This window comes from Pan troglodytes, chromosome X (assembly GCF_028858775.2).
Source record: "Pan troglodytes isolate AG18354 chromosome X, NHGRI_mPanTro3-v2.0_pri, whole genome shotgun sequence".
Classification (NCBI taxonomy): Eukaryota; Metazoa; Chordata; class Mammalia; order Primates; family Hominidae; genus Pan; species Pan troglodytes.
The window spans coordinates 2,294,229-2,310,669 of record NC_072421.2 but is presented as its reverse complement, the minus strand read 5'-3'; the positions used below and the strand labels follow the sequence as shown (position 1 = coordinate 2,310,669).

General features: G+C 51.3%; 1 long non-coding RNA gene across 1 annotated transcript in view; it reads right to left on the bottom strand.

Moving 5' to 3' along the window:
• Window positions 1-433: 433 nt before the first annotated feature.
• The window catches only part of LOC134809347 (uncharacterized), a 112,419-nt gene continuing 96,411 nt past the window's right edge, over window positions 434-16,441 (bottom strand). Inside the window, exon 4 of the long non-coding RNA XR_010154841.1 lies at window positions 434-2,797. This is a non-coding gene — a long non-coding RNA (uncharacterized LOC134809347). The remainder of the gene's footprint in view (window positions 2,798-16,441) is intronic.

Genomic DNA, 16,441 nt, shown 5'->3' with positions numbered 1-16,441 from the left:
TAGAGATGGGGTTTCACCACGTTGGCCAGGATGGTCTCGATCTCTTGGCCCAGTGATCCACCTGCCTCAGCCTCCCAAAGTGCTGGGGTTACAGGCATGAGCCACTGCACCCGGCCCAGGGATTTTTTTTGAGGGTCTCTTATTCAAACCTACAGCACCTACATCTCTGAGCTCCGTTACAGATGTGCCAGAGTCTGGAGGGAAGCAGTTCCTTATCCTAAATCTCACTGGTAGCATAAACAATCTGGCCAAACTGGTACAGAGTGGCTCAAGGTGCTACAAATCAGAACATTCCAAGAGCTTTGCTTTCCAAAGTCAGTCAAGGGCCACTCCTGAAAAAACGTTCTTCTTGAGAATGTGCAGGGTTTGGACAATAATGTGTATCACTCCATTCTCACACTGCTCTAAAGAAATATCTGAGACTGGGCAATTTATAAATAGAATAGGTTTAATTGTTAAAGTTTCTGCAGGCTGTACAGGAAGCATGGCAACTTCTGCCCGGTTTTTGGGGAGGCCTCAGGAAACTTACAATCATGATAGAAGGCAAAGTAGGAGCAGCTGTCTTCTTTTTTCTTTTTTCGACAGAGTTTTGTTCTTATTGACCAGGCTGGAGTGCAATGGCACAATCTCAGCTCACTGGAAACTCTGTTTCCCAGGTTCAAGCGATTCTCCTGCCTTAGCCTCCCGAGTAGCTGGGATTACAGGCACCCACCACCGTGTCTGGCTAATTTTTGTATTTTTAGTAGAGACAGGGTTTTCACCATGTTGGCCAGGCTGGTCTCGAGCTCCTGACATCGTGATCCACCCGCCTTAGCCTCCCAAAGTGCTGGGATTACAGGCTTGAGCCACCACGCCTGGCCAGGAGCAGGTGTCTTACATGGCCAGAACAGGAGGAAGAGAGAAGAGAGAGAAGATGCCATACAGTTTTAAACAACCCAATCTCATGAGAATTCACTCACTATACAGTTGCAAGGGGGATGGCGTTACACCATTCATGAGAACTCTGCCCCCTTTATCCCATCACCTCCCACCAGCTCCTCTACCTCCAACACTAGAGATTACAATTTGACATGAGATTTGGGTGGGAACACAGATGCAAACCATATCGCCAGGCCTGTTGAGTCAACCCCTTTCCGTACACACATGCAAAATTTCAAATCTGTCAGTAAAGCCTCACCCATCACCCACTTCCACCAATCCCACCTCCAGTCATGGCCAAAGAAGACACAAGACCCCAGTTCAAATCACTGTCTTGTGAGGCTGTTCTTTCTACTAGGACCTCAGTTGTGTCTACCAATGATGACTTCAATTGTGTACAATGGATCACTACCAATTTGGAAGTTGCCCTCCCAGCTCTGGTTTCCCCAGCTGTAAAATGGATAAGGTGCTAGATAATTCCCAAGGCTCTATCCATCTTTGATATCCTCTGACTGAATACAGATATTCTACAGAAGGACTGGAGTTGGGCTGTGTCCCAGAACAAAGCGTTACACTTAGGTGCTCTTATCTGTGTTCCTGCCCTTGAGAAAAAAAGTGTCTTCATCCTGCCTAATTTATCAGCTTGTCCTGCATTCCAGAAAATCACAGCTATTTGGCAAATGCAAATAGAGTCTCATCAGAATAAGACTCTTAAAACAGTTTTCTGGGTTTTGTTTGTACGTTTTTCTTCCTTAAGACATACCTTGACTCGGGAGGACATTTTCTAGATCATTTAAGTAATGGGGTCTTCCAAGAGCATCTCTTAGATCAGCAAAGTCTGGTTGAATTTCCGTGCCTGCTATTATAAATGGGAACATGCTGTCCTCTGCCGCTCTTACCATTCCAGCCCAGGTGGAAGATCCTGTTTAATTTGGTTATTTGTAAGTAATTTCATAGATGAGGAAAGGAAAAACACAGATGTTAGATTGCTTCAAGGCCATTACGATATTGCAGAAGAGATTAGCCGTCTTGGAGTTCTGGGTCGGGTGAGGAGAAGGAAGATGAATGACGGATAGGAAACAATACGTATTCATCTTTAAGTTTAGGAGTCCAAAACACCACTTGTTCAGAGATGCCAAATAATTAATTTCCTCAAACCAGGCCACTTTGGGAATGATGAACACTGCTTGTTTTCTTTCAGCCTCCACATTTTGTCACCTTTTCAATGTTCCTATGCAATTTGAAAGGTAGCAAGGGGTTGAAAGATTCCTCAATCCCAGCACTTTGGGAGTCTGAGGTGGGTAGATCACAAGGTCAGGAGATCGAGACCATCCTAGACAACATGGTGAAACCCGTGTCTACTAAAAAAAAAAAAAAAAAATCAGCCGGCTGTGGTGGCATGCGCCTGTAGTCCCTGCTACTTGGGAGGCTGAGACAGGAGAATTGCTTGAATTTGAGAGACGGATGTTGCAGTGAGCCGAGATTGCGCCACTGAACTCCCAGCCTGGCGACAGAGCAAGACTGTGTCTCAAAGGGAAAAAAAAAAGAGAGATTCCTCTCTGTGGGTATTCTATGCTTAATTCTCTCATTCTTCCAAGAGCACTAAAAACACAAGGAAGGTCATAGGAGAAACAGCCCACATCTCAGCACCCCAAAATCGATCCCACAGTTAGAGAGCATGCATTAGGATTCAGATGCTGTTGTAGAAAAATACCAACAACTGCGTGGCTTGAAACAGCAGACGTCTGTTCTCTCGAACTTCTGGAGGCCAACAGCTGAGATCAAGGTATCAGTAGGCTTGGTTCCTTCTGGAGGCTCAGAGGAGACATCAGGAAACTTATAAACATGGCAGAAGGCAAAGTGAGAACAGGCGTCTTACCTAGCCAGAGCAGGAGGAAGAGAGAAGACAGAAAAAGTGTTACACAGTTTTAAACAACCAGATCTCATGAGAACTCAGTTACTGTAGTACCAAGGGGGGTATGGTGGTAAACCATTCATGAAAACCATTCACGAGAACTCTGCCCCCATCATCCAATCACCTTTCACCAGCCCCCCTGCCCATATCAATTATATGGTTGGCTCTGTGTCCCCACCCAAATCTCATCAGGAATTGTAATCTCACCCAAATTGGGAGAGATCCATTATACGTAATTGAAGTCACAGTTGATATACACAACTAAAGTCTTAGTAGAAAGAAGAGCTCCACAAAAAAGACAGTTTTTTGAACTGGGGTCTTGTGTCTTCTCTGGCCATAACTGGAGGTGGGATTGATGGAAGAGGATCATGGGTGAGGCGTTACTGACAGCTTTGAAATTTTGCATGTGGGTATGGGAAGCGGTTAACTCAGCATGCCTGGCAATATAGTTTACATCTGTGGCCCCACGCAAATCTCATGTCAAATCCCCAGGTGTACAAGGAGGGAACTGGTGGGAGGCGATTGGATCAGGGAGGCAGTTTCCCCCATGCTGTTCTCATGATAGTGAGTGAATGCTCATGAGGTATGATTTTTTTTTTTTTTTTTGAGATGGAGTTTCACTATTGTTGCCCAGGCTGGAGTGCAATGGCACGATCTTGGCTCACTGCAACCTCCACCTCCCGGGTTCAAGCAATTCTCCTGCCTCAGCCTCCCAAGTAGCTGGGATTACAGGCATGAGCCACTGTGCCTGGCTAACTTTGTATTTTTAGTAGAGACGGTGTTTCTCCATGTAAGTCAGGTTGGTCTCAAACTCCTGACCTCAGGTGACCCACCCGCCTCAGCCTCCCAAAGGGCTGGGATTGCAGGCATGGGCCACTGCGTGCCGGCCGATCTCATGATTTTATAAGTGTTTAGCTATTCCCCCTTCACTCTCTCTCTCTCCTACCAGCTTGTGAAGAAGTGCTTGCTTCCCCTTTGACTTCTGCCATGACTGTAAGTAAGTTTCCTGAGACCGTCACAGCCATGTGGAAGTGTGAGTTGATTCAACCTCTTTCCTTAATAAATTACTCAGTCTCAGGTACTCAGGTATTTCTTATAGCAGCATGAAAACAGACAAACACATTTGGTTCATAGATGTGTCAGTCCAACCTCTGTCTCCATCTTCTCCTTTGTGTGTTCTCTTTTTTCTTACAAGGGCTCCAGTCATTGGATTTAGGGCCCACTCTATTCCAGTGCAACCTCATCTTAACGACGTCCACGAAGACTTTATTTCCAAATAAGTTTCCCTTCTGAGGTTCTGGTGGACATAAACTTTGCAGAGACATACTTCAGCCCACTGCAGAAGACTTTTTTAAAAAAGGGTGGGGGAGGGGGGCTGGGCGCAGTGGCTCACGCCTGTAGTCCCAGCACTTTGGGAGGCCAAGGAGGGTGGATCATGAGATGAAGAGATCCAGACCATCCTAGCCTACATCGTGAAACCCCGTCTCTACTAAAAGTACAAAAATTAGCCGGGCGTGGTGGTGCACACCTGTAGTCTCAGCTACTTGGGAGGCTGAGGCAGGAGCATCGCTTGAACCCGGTAGGCAGAGGTTGCAGTGAGCCGAGATCATGCCACTTCACTGCAGCCTGGGCGACAGAGCAAGAATCCATCTCAAAAAATAAAATAAAATAATAAAAATAGAAAATTTAGCCAGGTGTGGTGGTGAGCATCTGCAGTCAGGCCTATTTGGGAGGCTGAGATGGGAGGATTGCTTCAGGCTGGGGGCCAAGCCTACAGTGAGCCGTGATGGCCCCACTGCACTGCAGCCTGGGCCACAGAGACCCCACCTCTAGAGAGAGAGAGAGAGAGAATCTCCTTCATTTCAGCAGCATTGATATTGGTGGATGCGACACTCCAGGTGAAATGGGTCCCATTCTTTTCCTCCATTCCACTTCACTGCAGCCTGGGCCACAGACTGAGACCCCATCTCTAAAAATAAAAATAAACAAATAACAAATAAATGAATAGGCTGGGCGTGGTGGCTCACGCCTGTAATCCCAGCACTTTGGGAGGCCGAGGCAGGCAGATCACCTGCGGTCAGGAGTTTAAGACCAGCCTGGCCAACATGGAAAAACCCCACCTCTACTAAAAAAATGCAAAAATTAGCCGGATGTAGTGGCTGCGTGGCTGTTATCCCAGCTACTCTGGAGGCTGAGGCAGGAGGATCACTTGAACCCAGGAGGCAGAGGTTGCAGTGAGTAGAGATTGCGCCACTGCACTCCAGCCTGGGTGACAGAGCAAGACTCTGTCTTAAAACAATAAATAAAATAAAATGAATAAAAAATAAGAAGAAATCATAGTGTGAGTATAACTATATGTAGCATCCCAGGAGACCTCCTAGCAGCCGTATCATGACACCTGAGGATTGCTCTTGGAGACCCCCACATAGGATGGTGCTAGAAAAAAACAGAAAGAAGCCCTCTGGGCTACAGTCACTCTGGAGGTATTTATTTATGTGTTAACTTATTGTGTATTCATTCTTCTTTTTTTGAGACAGAGTCTCACTTTGTCGCCCAGGCTGGAGTGCAGTGGTGCAATCTCGGCTCACTGAAATCTCCGCCTCCCAGGTTCAAGCAATTCTCCTGCCTCAGCCTCCTGAGTAGCTGGGACTACAGGTGCCTGCCACCACGCCCAGCTAATTTTTTTGTATTTTAGTAGAGACAGGGTTTCACCGTGTTAGCCAGGATGGTCTTGATCTCCTGACCTTGTGATCAGCCCAACTCAGCCTCCCAAAGTGCTAGGATGACAGGCGTGAGCCACCGCGCCCGGCCTGGAGGTATTTATTTGTTGACTTATTATGTATTCATTCTTGTTTTTTTTTTTTTTTTGAGATGGATTCTCAGTGTGTTGCCCAGGCTGGAGTGCAGTGGTGCGATCTCGGCTCACTGCAACCTCTGCCTCCTAGGTTCAAGCGATTCTCCTGCCTCAGCCTTCTGAATAGCTGGGATTACAGGCAAACGCCACCACGCCCAGCTAATTTTTTTGTATTTTAGTAGAGATGGGGTTTCACCTTGTTAGGCAGGATGGTCTCGATCTCCCGACCTCGTGATCAGCCCAACTCATCCTCCCAAAGTGCTAGGATGACAGGCTCAAGCCACCGTGCCTGGCCTCCTTCTTATTTTTAGAGATGAGGTCTTACTGTGTTATCCAGGCTGCAGTGCCATGGAAACAGTTGGAGCTGGGACTGATTATACCCAGAGCATCACAACAGCCAATGTCAAGGGTGTGGTGTGGAGGCACGGGACGTGTCCTCTTCCATGGAGCCACAGATGTGAGGAGCTCTCACCCTCCTCCTTACCTCCTGGGGGGCTGGGACGTGATACCTGTAGACACGCTGGGGAGGTGTGAATTGTAAAAGGCCTACCACACTCAGGTGCCGACGCCCTTCGACTCATGAACCCATGCCTGCCCCCTTTGTCTGCCTCCTTTTCCCTCCCACTTTCCCATCACAGATGATCCTCGGCTGGCTTCCCCGTTTCCATGGTTACCGCCTCTGCCAGGGAGGCAGCCACAGGTGGTAGATGCCCTCAGAAAAGCTGCTCAAAAGTCATCATCCAGAGCCAATACCCAGGGCATCCACAGCGTGAGGCCAACTGGGGACCCCAGGGAACCCGAGACTTGACCCCTGGAAGACATTCCAGACGGAAGACATGGAGCTGGCCAAGGAAGAAAGGTTTGGGACTGCAAGGTGGCCGGGGCGTGTGAGAAACAGCTGGCTCCTGGTGTCATACAGGAGAATCATGAGTGTTCTGGGATGGTTCCGTGTGTCCTGTTGTACTACCTGGGCTTGCCTGTCATTGTCTCAAAGCATTTTTTTTGCATGACGTGGTTTATCTGGGGAGGTCTGGACCTCTCAGGTGAACACACAGCCATCATCATGTCGAGTTTATTTTATTTTTATTTTTTTGAGATGGAGTCTCACTCTGTCACCCAGGCTGGAGTGCAGTGGCACGATCTTGGCTCACTGCAACCTCCGCCTCCCAGGTTCACGCCATTCTCCTGCCTCAGCCTTCCGAGTAGCTGGGACTATAGGCACCCGCCACCACGCCTGGCTAATTTTTTGTATTTTTAGTAGAGACGGGGTTTCACCACGTTAGCCAGGATGGTCTCGATCTCCTGATCTCGTGATCCACCCACCTCGGCCTCCCAAAGGGCTGGGATGACAGGCGTGAGCCACTGCATCCGGCCATCATCTCGAGTTTCTGAGTGAAGAGTGCGCAGCGTGGAGAGGCCAGGTGGTTGGTGCAAGGTGGCACATCCCCAAGGCAACAGAACAGGGAGGAGACGGACTGATGTATCCCACGCTGAGAGTGTCCCAGCCAAGGAGCTTGCAACAGGGGGTAGTGGAGAGGCAGAGAGTGGTAGAAATGGAAAAATTCCTGGGGAGTAGGAAGCACAATTGCCAGTTTCAATGAGGTGTGAAGGAAAAGGGAGGAAAAAGGAAACGGCTCCCAGACAGCACAGTTGCAATCCTGGGGGAGGAAGCATGAATGTGTTTTGTTTTTGTTTCCATTTTGTTTTGTTTTGCTTTTGTTTTGAGACAAGATCTTGCTCTGTCACCCAGGCTAGAGTGCAGTGGTGCAATCATAGCTCACTGCAGCCTCGATCTCCTAGCCTCAAGCGATCCTCCCACCTCAGCCTCCCAAGTAGCTGAGGCTACAGGCGTGCACCACCACACCCAGCTAATTTTTGTATTTTAGTAGAGATGGGGTTTCACCATGTCTCGAACTCCTGAGCTGAGGAGATCCACTCGCATCAGCCTCCCAAAGTGCTGGGATTATAGGCATGAGCCGCCGCGCCCAGCTGCATTTTTTTTTTAAGAGATGGGTCTTGCTCTGTCACTCAGGCTGGAGTGCAGTGGTGCAATCATAGCTCACTGCAACCTCAACCTCCTAGCCTCAAGCAATCCTCCCACCTCAGCCTCCCAAGTAGCTGAGGCTACAGCTGTGCACCACCATGCCCAGCTATTTATTTATTTTTGTAGGGATGGGGTATTGCTATGGTGCCTATGCTGGTCTCAAACTCCTGGGCTCAAGTGATCTGCCCCCCTCAGCCTCCCACAGTGCTGGGATTGCAGACCTGCAAATTTTTTTTTGAGACAGAGTCTCACCCTGTAGCCCAAGCTGGAGTGCAGTGGCACAATCTCTGCTCACTGCAACCTCTGCCTCCAGGACTCAAGCGATTCTCGTGCCTCAGGTGGGCGTGGTAGCAGGGACTACAGGTGCACACCACCATGCGCGGCTAATATTTTGTATTTTATTAGAGACGGGGTTTCACCATGTTGCCCAGGGTTGTCTTGATCTCCTGACCTCATGATCTGCCCGCCTTGGCCTCCCAAAGTGCTGGGATTACAGGTATGAGCCACTGCGCCGAACCACATTTTTTTTTAAAGAGATTAGTCTTGCTCTGTCACCCAGGCTGGAGTGCAATGGTGCAATCCTAGCTCACTGCAGCCTCGGCCTCCTAGGTTCAAGCGATCCTCCTACCTCAGCCTCCAGAGTAGCTGAGACCACAGGTGCACACACTGCCATACCTCACTATTTTTTCTTCTTTTGTAGAGACGGGATCTAATTGCTTCTCTTAATACACAACACACAACAGAGTAAAGCTCAACACTCCAAAGCATTTAGAGAGCTCACAAAATAATATCACGAGCAAGGAAGTACCCAGAAAATAACGTTGGACCTTAGCCAAGGAGAAATCTCTCTAGCATCCATGCCTTCAGATATCTGCCCCCCACCAGGCGAGGAACTGAGACAGCTTCCACTCTTTGGAAGGTCAGCTCTACCCGGATGGAAGCTGTAAGCTGGATTTCCTGTACCACAAGCTTCCCAGGAGATAGATGCCCATGGGCCAGAGCAGAAAAGTTGCCTGCAGTTTGGGACATTCAAGAACACTGCTTGTTGTGGGTTTCTTGGCTGTATGGCTGTTCCATTCCTAGACACACAGACAAGGAGAGAGATCAGTACACACTGGGCAGCTGGTTCACTGCCATCCCAAATTCCAGACCAGAATGTGCAGATGAGTCAGAAAGGGGGTCCTCTATCCATACGAAAGTTTGCAGTGGCAGCCGTGACCAATTTCACAACCTTCAAGGTAGCCGTGACCAATTTCACAACCTTCAAGTCAGCCGTGGCAAATTTCACAACCTTCAAGGCAGCCGTGACCAATTTCACAACCTTCAAGGCAGCCGTGACCAATTTCACAACCTTCAAGGCAGCCGTGACCAATTTCACAACCTTCAAGGCAGCCGTGACCAATTTCACAACCTTCAAGGCAGCCGTGACCAATTTCACAACCTTCAAGGCAGCCGTGACCAATTTCACAACCTTCAAGGCAGCCGTGACCAATTTCATAACCTTCAAGGCAGCCGTGACCAATATCACAACCTTCATGGCAGCCGTGACCAATATCACAACCTTCATGGCAGCCGTGGCAGATTTCACAACCTTCAAGGCTTAAAATGGAAATGTATGCTCACATAATCCTGGATACCAGGAGTCTGAGATGAAGGTATGTTAGGGCTGAGCTCCCTCTGGAGTCTCTAGGGGAGGATCCTTCCTGCCTCTCCCAGCTCCCAGGGGCTCCCAGCATCCCTGGGCTTGTGGCCACATCACACCAAACTCTGTCTCTGCCTCCACATGGCCTTCTCCTCTGTGTCTGGGTCTCCTGTTTTGTGTCTTAGAAGGACACCTGTCATTGGATTTAGGGGGCCCCCTCATCTTTGGACAATTTTATTTTCACATCCTAAACTAATTACATTTGCAGAGACCCTATTATTTCCAGATAACATTCCATTTACAGGTTCTGGGGAACAGGACATAAACATACATATTTTGGGGCTTGCTATATAACCCATTACAATTATATCCAGTTCCTTCTGGAGGCTCTAGGGGAGGATCCTTCCTGCCTCTCCCAGCTCCCAGGGGCTCCCAGCATTCCTGGGCTCGTGGCTACACCACTCCAGTCTCTGTCTCCATGTGGCCTTCTCCTCTGTCTGGGTCTCCCTTTCTGTGTTTAGAAGGACACCTGTCATTGCATTTAGGACCCCCTAATCTAGGACAATTTTATTTCAAGATCCTTCACTAATTACATTTGCAGAGATCCTGTTTCCAAGTAAGATTGCATTTATAGGTTCTGGGGAAAAGGAAATAAACATATATTTTGGGGATCACCATATAACCCATTCCAATTGTATCCAGTTCCTTCTGGAGGCTCTAGGGGAGGATCCTTCCTGCCTCTCCCAGCTCCTGGGGGCTCTAGGCATCCCTGGGCTTGTGGCCGCATCACTGCAGTCTCTGCCTCTGTCTACACGTGGCCTTCTCCTCTGTGTCTGCGTCTCCTCTTCTGTCTCTTAGAACAGCTGTCATTGCATTTAGGGCCCTTATATCTAGAATGAGGTTGGAACAATTAATATTATGTGTTAACTTGACTGGATCATGGGGTGTTTAGATGTCTGATTGAATGTCACTCTGGGGTATCTGTGAGGGTGCTTCCCAGTGATGTTAGAAATTGAATTGGTAGCCTGAGAAAGGGAGATCATTTTCTCCAACATGGGATGGCCTTATCCAATCCATTCGCAGCCTCAAAAGAACAAAAAGAAGAAAAAGAGGCTGGGCACCGTGGCTCACACCTGTAATCCCAGCACTTTGGGAGGCCAAGGTGGGTGGATCACGAGGTCAAGAGATTGAGACCATCCTGGCCAACATGGTGAAAGCCCATCTCTACTAAAAATACAAAAATTAGCTGGGCGTGGTGGTAAGCACCTGTAGTACCAGCTACTCGGGAGGCTGAGGCAGGAGAATTGCTTGAACCCGGGAGACAGAGGTTGCAGTGAGCCGAGATCGCACCACTGCACTCCAGCCTGAATGGCAGAGTGAGACTCCATCTCAAAAAAAAAAAAAAAAAAAAAAAAAAAGTCACTCATATTATCTCATTGCAAAAACCCTTCTAATTTTTAGCGATTTAGGAAAAAGTACAACATCAACGTAGGTAGCATACAATGTTTGAAATACTGCTACTCTGAGAACACTGAGAACCAACGAGCTAATGAATGTTGTCAGTTCAAATGAGATTGAGATAAATGATCATGTGAGAAGAGAGAAGAAACTGCAATGTCAAGAAATCTTCCAATTTTTGTAGAAGAGAAAATTAATGAGCTCAATAAGAAACTGGCTGGGTGCAGTAGCTCATGCCTGTAATCCTAGCACTGTGGGAGGCTGAGGCGGGTAGATCACCTGAGGTCAGGAGTTCAAGACCAGGCTGAACCAACATGGAAAAACCCCTTCTCTACTAAAAATACAAAAAAAAATTAGCCGGATGTGCTGGCAGGTGCCTGTACTCCCAGCTACTTGGGAGGCTGAGTCAGGAGAATGGTGTGAACCCGAGGCTGAGGCGGGTAGATCACCTGAGGTCAGGAGTTCAAGACCAGGCTGAATCAACATGGAAAAACACCTTCTCTACTAAAAATACAAAAAAAAAATTAGCCGGATGTGCTGGCAGGTGCCTGTACTCCCAGCTACTTGGGAGGCTGAGTCAGGAGAATGGCGTGAACCCGGGAGGGTGGAGGTTGCAGCGAGCCAAGATCGCACCAGTGCACTCCAGCCTGGTGACAGAGCAAGACTCCATCTCAAAAAAACAAAAACAAACAAACAAAAAGCAAATTGGCTGGGCGCAGGGACCCACACCTGTAACCCCAGCACTTTGGGAGGCTGAGATGGCTGGATCACCTGAGGTCAGGAGTTCAAGACCAGCCTGACCAACACAGAAAAACCCCATCGCTAGTAAAAATACAAAAAAAAAAAATTAGCCGGATGTGCTGGCAGGGGCCTGTAGTCCCAGCTACTCGGGAGGCTGAGGCAGGAGAATCACTTGCACCCGCGAGGCGGGGGTTGCAGTAAGCCGAGATTGCACCACTATACTCCAGCCTGGGCAAAACAGCAAGACTCCGTCTCAAAATAAATAAGAAATTACAATGCTCAATTTTTTTTTTTTTTTTTTGAGACAGAGTCTTGCTCTGTTGCCCAGGCTGGAGTGCAGTGGTGCGATCTCGGCTCACTGCAACCTCCACCTCCTGGGTTCAAGCGATTCTCCTCCCTCAGCCTCCCGTGTAGCTGGGATTACAGGTGTCTGCCACCACGCCTGGCTATTTTTTTTGTATTTTATTGTAGATATGGGGTTTCACTATGTTAACCAGGATGGTCTCGATCTCCTCACCTTGTGATCCGCCTGCCTCGGCCTCCCAAAGTGCTGGGATTACAGGCGTGAGCCACCGCGCCCGGCTCAAAGATACTTTTCTAAAGTCTGAAAAATAAATCACAGTCAGCTGTACTACAGGAAAGAATGAAATACCTTTCCCGTGCCTGTATGGATGAGACAAAAATCGCTGATCAAAGAACTTCCGGCTAGAAGTTGTAGGGGAAACAGGATTGGGTCTGACGGTGAACGCATAACAATGTTAGTTCTGTAAATCCTGTGATTTTGGAGGCTGCCCATCAGCTTTTCCAGATTTTGCAGTTTGCTGTGATTTTATTCTAAACGAAAATTCACTTTCGTGTCTAAATGTGTATACGTAATTTTTTATTCTTTCATTTCAAAGACCCTCAAATGACCTAAGTATCTTGTCCCAGACACGATTGAACGTTTTCTGAGCACTGTGTTTCTAGAAAACAGTGAAGGGTAAGAAATCCCCCTGCCTGGGCCAGGTGGGGTAGCTCATGCCTGTAATCCCACCATTGTGGGCGGCGGACGTGGGCAGATCGCCTGAGGTCAGGAGTTCAAGACCAGCCAGGCCAACATGGTGAAACCCCATCTCTACTAAAAATACAGAAATTAGCCGGGCGTGGTGGTGCACACTTGTAGTCCCAGCTACTCAGGAGGCTGAAGCAGAAGAATCACTTGAACCTGGGAGGCGGACGTTGCAGTGAGCGAAGAATGTGCCACTTCACTCCAGGCTGGGTGACAGAGTGAGAGTCCATCAAAGAGAGAGAGAGGGAAAGAGAGAGAGGAGAGAAGGAAGGAAGGAAGGAAAGGAGGGAGGGAGGAAGGAAGGAGAACGGGAAGGAAGGAGGGAAGGAAAGAAGGAGGAAAGGAAGGAAGGAAGGGAGGAAGAAAGGAGAAGGGGAAGGAAGGAAGAAGGGAGGGGAGGGAGGGAAGGAAGGGAGGGAAGGAAGGAAGGGAAGAGAGGGAGGGAAGGAAGGGAAGGAAGGGAGGGAAGGGAGGGAGGGAAGGAAGGGAGGGCAGGGAAGGAAGGGAAGGAAGGGAGGGAAGAAAGGAAGGGAAGGAAGGGAGGGAAGGAAGGGAGGGCAGGGAAGGAAGGGAAGGAAGGGAGGGAAGAAAGGAAGGGAAGGAAGGGAGGGAAGGAAGGGAGGGAAGGAAGGGAAGGAAGGGAGGGAAGGGAGGGAGGGAAGGGAGGGAGGGAAGGAAGGGAGGGAGGGAAGGCAGGGAAGGAAGGAAGGGAAGGGGAGGGAGGGAGGGAAGGAAGGGAGGGAGGGAGGGAAGGAAGGGAGGGCAGGGAAGGAAGGGAAGGAAGGGAGGGAAGAAAGGAAGGGAAGGGAGGGAAGGAAGGGAGAGAAGGGAGGGAGGGAAGGAAGGGAGGGAAGGAAAGGAGGGAGGGAAGGGAGGGAGGGAAGGAAGGGAGGGAAGGAAGGGAGGGAAGGGAGGGAGGGCAGGGAAGGAAGGGAGGGAAGAAAGGAAGGGAAGAAAGGAAGGGAAGGGAGGGAAGGAAGGGAGGGAAGGAAGGGAGGGAAGGAAGGGAGGGAGGGAAGGAAGGGAGGGAAGGAAGGGAGGGAAGGAAAGGAGGGAGGGAAGGGAGGGAGGGAAGGAAGGGAGGGAAGGAAGGGAGGGAAGGAAGGGAGGGCAGGGAAGGAAGGGAAGGAAGGGAGGGAAGAAGGGAAGGGAGGGAAGAAGGGAAGGGAGGGAAGGAAGGGAGGGAAGGAAGGGAAGGAAGGGAGGGAAGAAAGGAAGGGAAGGGAGGGAAGAAAGGAAGGGAAGGGAGGGAAGGGAGGGGAGGGAAGGGAGGGAGGGAAGGGAGGGAAGGAAGGAAGGGAGGGAGGGAAGGAAGGGAGGGAGGGAAGGGAGGGAAGGAAGGGAGGGAAGGGAGGGAAGGGAGGGAGGGAAGGGAGGGAAGAAAGGAAAGGAAGGGAAGGGAGGGAAGGAAGGGAGGGAAGGGAGGGAGGGAAGGAAGGGAGGGAAGGGAGGGAGGGAAGGAAGGGAGGGGAGGGAGGGAAGGGAGGGGAGGGAGGGAAGGGAAGGAAGGAAGGGGAGGGAGGGAGGGAAGGAAGGGAGGGAGGGAAGGGAGGGAGGGAAGGGAGGGAGGGCAGGGAAGGAAGGGAAGGAAGGGAGGGAAGAAAGGAAGGGAAGGGAGGGAAGAAAGGAAGGGAAGGGAGGGAAGGAAGGGAGGGAAGGAAGGGAGGGAAGGGAGGGAGGGAAGGAAGGGAGGGAAGGAAGGGAGGGAAGGAAAGGAGGGAGGGAAGGAAGGGAGGGAAGGAAGGGAGGGAAGGAAGGGAGGGAGGGAAGGGAGGGAAGGAAGGGAGGGAAGGAAGGGAGGGAAGGAAGGGAGGGCAGGGAAGGAAGGGAGGGAAGAAGGGAAGGGAGGGAAGGAAGGGAGGGAAGGAAGGGAAGGAAGGGAGGGAAGAAAGGAAGGGAAGGGAGGGAAGAAAGGAAGGGAAGGGAGGGAAGGGAGGGAGGGAAGGGAGGGAAGGAAGGAAGGGAGGGAGGGAAGGAAGGGAGGGAAGGGAGGGAAGGAAGGGAGGGAAGGGAGGGAAGGGAGGGAGGGAAGGGAGGGAAGAAAGGAAAGGAAGGGAAGGGAGGGAAGGAAGGGAGGGAAGGGAGGGAGGGAAGGGAGGGAGGGAAGGGAGGGAAGGGAGGGAGGGAAGGGAGGGAGGGAAGGAAGGGAGGGGAGGGAGGGAAGGGAGGGAGGGGAGGGAGGGAAGGGAAGGAAGGAAGGGAAGGGGAGGGAGGGAGGGAAGGAAGGGAGGGAGGGAAGGGAGGGAGGGAAGGAAGGGAGGGCAGGGAAGGAAGGGAAGGAAGGGAGGGAAGAAAGGAAGGGAAGGGAGGGAAGGAAGGGAGGGAAGGAAGGGAGGGAGGGAAGGAAGGGAGGGAAGGAAAGGAGGGAGGGAAGGGAGGGAAGGAAGGGAGGGAAGGAAGGGAGGGAAGGGAGGGAGGGCAGGGAAGGAAGGGAGGGAAGAAAGGAAGGGAAGAAAGGAAGGGAAGGGAGGGAAGGAAGGGAGGGAAGGAAGGGAGGGAGGGAAGGGAGGGAGGGAAGGAAGGGAGGGAGGGAAGGAAGGGAGGGAAGGAAGGGAGGGAAGGAAGGGAGGGCAGGGAAGGAAGGGAAGGAAGGGAGGGAAGAAGGGAAGGGAGGGAAGGAAGGGAGGGAAGAAAGGAAGGGAAGGGAGGGAAGAAAGGAAGGGAAGGGAGGGAAGGGAGGGGAGGGAAGGAAGGGAGGGAAGGGAGGGAGGGAAGGGAGGGAGGGAAGGAAGGGAAGGGAGGGAAGAAAGGAAAGGAAGGGAAGGGAGGGAAGGAAGGGAGGGAAGGAAGGGAGGGAAGGGAGGGAGGGAAGGAAGGGAGGGAAGGGAGGGAGGGAGGGAAGGGAGGGAGGGAAGGAAGGGAGGGCAGGGAAGGAAGGGAAGGAAGGGAGGGAAGGAAGGGGAGGGAGGGAAGGAAGGGGAGGGAGGGAAGGAAGGGAGGGAAGGGAGGGGAGGGAAGGAAGGGAGGGAAGGAAGGGAAGGAAGGGAGGGAAGGAAGGGAGGGAAGGAAGGGAAGGAGGGAAGGAAGGGAAGGGAGGGAAGAAAGGAAGGGAAGGGAGGGAAGAAAGGAAGGGAAGGGAGGGAAGAAAGGAAGGGAAGGGAGGGAAGAAAGGAAGGGAAGGGAGGGAGGGAAGGAAGGGAGGGAAGGGAAGGGAGGGAGGGAAGGGAGGGGAGGGAAGGAAGGGGAGGGAGGGAGGGAAGGGAGGGGAGGGAAGGAAGGGGAGGGAGGGAGGGGAGGGAAGGAAGGGAAGGAAGGAAGGGAAGGAAGGGAAGGAGGGAAGGAAGGGAAGGAGGGAAGGAAGGGAAGGAAGGGAGGGAAGAAAGGAAGGGAAGGGAGGGAAGGGAGGGAGGGAAGGGAAGGGAGGGAGGGAAGGAAGGGAGGGAAGAAAGGAAGGGAAGGAAGGGAAGGGAGGGAGGGAAGGGAGGGGAGGGAAGGAAGGGAGGGAAGGGAAGGAAGGAAGGGAAGGAAGGAAGGGAAGGAAGGAAGGGAGGGAAGGGAGGGAGGGAGGGAAGGAAGGGAGGGCAGGGAAGGGAGGGAAGAAAGGAAGGGAAGGAAGGGAGGGAAGGGAGGGAAGGAAGGGAGGGAAGGGAGGGAAGGGAGGGAGGGAAGGAAGGGAGGGAGGGAGGGAAGGGAGGGAGGGAAGGAAGGGAGGGAGGGAGGGAAGAAAGGAAGGGAAGGGAGGGAAGGGAGGGAGGGGAGGGAGGGAAGGAAGGGAGGGGATGGAGGGAAGGAAGGGAGGGAAGGAAGGGAGGGAAGGGAAGGGAGGGAGGGGAGGGAGGGAAGGAAGGGAGGGGAGGGAGGGAGGGGAGGAAGGGAGGGAA